We start from the raw sequence: 5,151 nt of genomic DNA on the forward strand, positions 1-5,151 counted from the left end.
TGGAAAAGTTGGAGCATTGTGCACATGCCTGGATACAATATTAACAAACTCCCATGCGTTGTCATAAGCTTCACACCTGTGCAAGTACTGCGACTAAATAAGAGCGAGATATATAGAAAGAATTGATAAAAAGACAAAAAAGAAAAGAAAAAAAAAAGAAAGGATATATATCTTGTTTTTAGTGCCTAAGTTGCATGGATGTAAAATGGATAAAATGAGCAGATGGAAAATTGGTTGTGAGCTTTGACTTAATAAACAAACATGTGCAAAAGGTCCACTTGTTACTTGGAATCTCTAATTTGCTAGTAGCGTTGAGGTGCATATGTGAGAGGGTTTGCCAAAAAAAGTCCACATTGGAAATGTGTTGTAAAATAGGGCAATTAATAGAATCCTAGCTGGCCTTTAACTCACCTATTTACTTTTTTGAGATAAGATGGATTTAATTAGATATGTTGACGAGCTCGAATTTGACTTCTTCTTTAATGATCTCCCTAAAAGTGAAGGTATCGAGCTTTTGCTGCATCTTCCCATAAGTGATCTCAAAGAGAATGATTTGGATGGGTTGGGCCCAACGTGGGTTGATCGGCATCTGATGGATATCTTAGAAAAGGAATATTAGATGTGACTCTTGCTCAAGGTAGAAGATAATGCGTTCTTATTAAGCTTGGTCGGGCCAAGACGATCGAGGAGGAGCCAAGGAACAGACATTGCAATCCTGCCGAGAGGTGCACGTGAGGTGTTACGCTAAGAAAGTCTCAAATTGAAGATGTAACGTAAAGTGAAGCAATTAATATTACTTTTGCTACGCTTCTTAACAATTAGAAATGTATATCTTTCACAAGCACCGCATGGTTTCCTTTATACTAAAGGAACCCCTCACCAAATCAACTGAGAATAGGCATTTATATAAGTGGACCAAATTCAATCCCAAATAAAAAATAAAATAAAAATATCACATCCAAAATTTCGTAAACCAATCTTAGATCACAAGAAAAGTTATGTCGTTTCTGAGGACATTCCTCAAAAGATATGATCAAACAGACCAATGAGCTCGAAATCAATATTATCTCCTTTCCATCCATAAACAAAAAAGAAATTAATGATCTAGAAAAACTAATTAAACCGGTAATGATCCATCTGAAGGTACTTTGCTAAGTTCTTGTTTGTTTATCGCGCATCTGCAAGTCCGCTATGATTGTCGTCAAACCTTGGCCTCTTTGCGTTCCCATTTGGGATATAATAGTGATTTCATGAAGCTTTCCAGTTGTTAGTTATGCTTGACAAAATAAGTAAATTGGCTTGGTGGTTGTCTAGTTCTTTCAATCTCACTTTATTTTAAATGTCAATGTGCTAACTAAATTGAAATAGAAAAGTTGGAGCATTGTGTACATGCCTAGATAAAATATCAACACAGTCCCACGCTTAATCATAAGCTTCACACTGGAGAAAGTACAAGTAAGAGCGAGATGGATGAGACAAATTGATAAAAGGCAAGGGAAAAGTGTATATATATGGATCTAAAATAAATAAAATCAGCAGATGGAAAATTTGGTTATGAGCTTTTCGACTAAACAAACAAACATGTACGCGTGGTGCACGGAGTGTTATGCAAAAGAAGACCCACTTTTATAATGTGGTGTAAAATGGAGCAATTAATGATTGCCTATAAAAAAAAATTATCAAAAATTGCTTTTTAAGAGAATGCCAATCTAACCGGATATGTTGACATGCTCAAATTTCAGCTCTCTCTTAACAATCTCCCTATATGATGGTATTGGGCTTCCATTGTGCCTCCTGACAAGTGGTATTAAACTAATGGTTTGGACGGGTTGGGCCAACATGTGTGGATAATCGTTTGGTGAATATCTTGAGGAAATATATTTTGGATGTGACTCGAGGTGGCAGATAATGTGTTCTTGTTGAGCTTGGCCAAGCCAAAGCAATTGAGGGAGAGTCAAGATAGATGTTGTACTACTACCGAACTTGGCTAAGCAAAGGTGGATATTTGAGTTGAGATAATATCAATGTGAAAGAATACCTAGATTAAGGAAGAGTGGGTCTAACACAAAAGGTTCATACTTGAGGGGAAGATTTATCAAGGTGCACATGTGAGGGTGTAATGCAAAAGAAGTCCCACATTGGTGATATGGTGTAAAGTGGAGCAATCATTATTCTTGTGGGTCTAATCAGTTATTTTGAAGGATTCAGATTTGAACTCTCCCTTGACAGTCTCCGTAAGTAAAATATTGGACTGTGCCTTCCAACAATTAGAAAGGTATATCTTTCATAAACAGCAAATGTACAGCATCAAATAATAATTCATCACATTAACAATTTTGTTGTTCACATCATTCTTAAAGCAAGTACATCATATTCAATTTTAGCAGGAAAAAAAATAATATGTCACATTCAAAGTTCCAAATAATATAATCTCTATCAACATCATAAGTTCTTTATTTATCTCTAGTATGATGTAGCCCAAGGCCGGCTACTCAGACAATAGAATCGAGAGAGTGACTTGCACGCGCCGAAATTTAGTCACAATATTGAGCAGAAATTTCTATTCTGCTAGTTTGGGAAAGGGAAAATGTCACAAATGGTCCTTATACTATTACTTATTGTGCAATTTGGTCCCTGAACTTTCGATTGGCTCAATTTGATCCCTGAACTATTAATAAATGTCCGATTTAGTCCTTCGTTACTATTTATTTTTATTTTTTGCTTCTTCTCTCTTCCCTTCGTCGGCTCGCCTTGCCGAAAGCTGGCTTCCCTCCGCCGGCTCCGGCAGAGGGAAGAGAGAAGAAGCAAAAAAAAGAAGAAGAAAAACAATAATGAAGGACTAAATCGGATCTTTATCAATAGTTCATGGACCAAATTGAGCCGATTGAAAGTTTAAGGACCAAATTGAACCTTTTATCAATAGTTTAGGGACCAAATTGAGCCGATCGAAAGTTCAGGGACCAAATCGGACATTTATCAATAGTTTAGGGACCAAATTGAGCCAATCGAAAGTTTAGGGATCAAATTACACGTTAAGTAATAGTATATGGACCATTTGTGACATTTTCCCTTTGGGAAAATGAACATAAATTTGTCGATTCATATCAGAATGACCTGATTTCAAAACCCAAAGAATAGAGACTTGAAAATATAAAACTTTCATGTTTTGAGTTTTCTCAAATAAGAAATATAGGCTTGTTGATTTTTTATGGAAGTGAGCAAAACGAGATTGGACAGAATGAAGAAGGGTAGAAACTTCAATGGTTGCTCTTCTACACCCCCAAGAAAGCTAAAATGGCATTAATTCTTCGAGATTGATGGCTGCAACTCTTCATGAATGTAGGCTTTAAAAGTCCCGACTCTTCAAGTATAGAGTAAAAACTCTTATAGGTTTTCAAGAGGTTTGAACTTTTCAAGGTTCAAGGGAAATGCACTAAACTAATTTCATTAATCAAATTCAATCTCTCTTTTCTTTTCTTTTTTTATAGAGACTTGATGACCTTTATAACACAACAAAAGAAGAGCAAAAGACTAGACTTAAACTTAGAATCTAGACATTTATGTACATAGAAACTAGAAACATTTAGAAAACTAGGCGCTGTTAAGGTTATGTTCATTTCACGGAAAATAACTTCCGAGAAAACGTTTCCCAAATTTTCTAACGTTCATTTCATAGAAAATAAATTGGTTGAGGGAAAACATATCACATGAAGGAAAAAAATGTTCTAAGACAAGAGAAAATGTTTTCCACTTTTGAAAAAGAGAACATTTTTCACACCTTCTTTCACCTCACTTTCTTTCATCATATACATTTTTGGGAAAATTCCAAATAAAGGTCTGAAGTGCCCTTATGTTCTTAAATAAAGGCTTGAAGTGGATTTTGTTTCAAATAAATGCCTGAAGTGCCTTTATTTTCTCAAATAATGGCCTAAAATAAACCTTATTTCAAATAAAGGTTTGGAGTGCATATATTAGTTTCAAAGAATGGCCTGAATTCACCAAATGTAAAGGATTTTGTCTTTTTGTTTTTTTTATTTTTTAATTTTTTTTTTTTCTTTCTTTTTTTCTTTTAAATTTTTTTTTTTTTAAAATAGAAAGAAAAGAAAACATAGGCCGGAGGGAGCTGATGGCCCATTAGCAACGGGGCTGTGGCGAAGGTTAGTGGGGTCATCGGCACTTGGGAGGGCCAACGACGGGGGTCGACCGAGAGATGAGGGCTAGGTGGGAGAGGACGACAACCTTCTCCTAGATCTAGGCAAGGGTCGCCCACCTCGCCCGATCCGGGGGGCAAAGGTCGCCGATCGTTGCACAGGCCCAACACCCCGCCCAATGCCACCGACCTCTAGGGATGCTAGGTGGAGGTCGAGGTCACCTCGCTAGCGTTGAGCGAGGGCAGCTCTCACCAAATTCAACAAGGGCAACCCTAGCTTGGGCTGGCAAGGGCGAGGGTTACCTCAGCGACAGTGAGCGAGGGCAATCTCCGCCGGCCATTGATAGCCATGTTCGGGAAAGGAAAAGAAAAAGGAAAAAGGATGAAAAAAAAAATTTAAAAAAAATTAAAATATAACTACAATTTTTTTGACCAAAATACCCATTCTCTAATGGTTGGAAGAGTCACCATCGGCCCAGCCAAAGGCCTTTATTTGAGATGATTTAGCCAATTCAGGACTTTATTTGAAACAATTTGGTCACTTCATGCCTTTATTTAAACAATGTCCATTTTAGGCCCTTATTTAAGAAAATTAAGGCACTTCGGGCCTTTTTGAAATTTTCCCTATACCTTTTACTTTTATTATTTATTTTTCTTTTTTTCCTTGTGTTTCTTTTTTTTTTATTATTCTTCTTCATTAGTCGATCGTTCACCACAATGGCAGCTGGTGCCTAGCCACAGGAGAGCTGGAGCCTCATCGGTCTATGGCAAGGGTCTAGCTCACCTATGTTTGGTTGTCGACCACCACCATGGCCAACAACCGACCAATGAAGAAGGAGAAAAAGAAAGAAAATGCAAAAATAAAAAATAAAAACGAAAGGAAAGAAAAATAATTAAAAAGTATAATGATAAAAAAATTATTGACATTGATGCAAGAAGGAAAAGATTTTTTTTTACCGAATAGCAAAAAAAAATATATTCTAACTCATTTTTAGGTTTCA

The sequence above is a fragment of the Eucalyptus grandis genome, chromosome 3, assembly GCF_016545825.1.
Source record: "Eucalyptus grandis isolate ANBG69807.140 chromosome 3, ASM1654582v1, whole genome shotgun sequence".
Taxonomy (NCBI): Eukaryota; Viridiplantae; Streptophyta; class Magnoliopsida; order Myrtales; family Myrtaceae; genus Eucalyptus; species Eucalyptus grandis.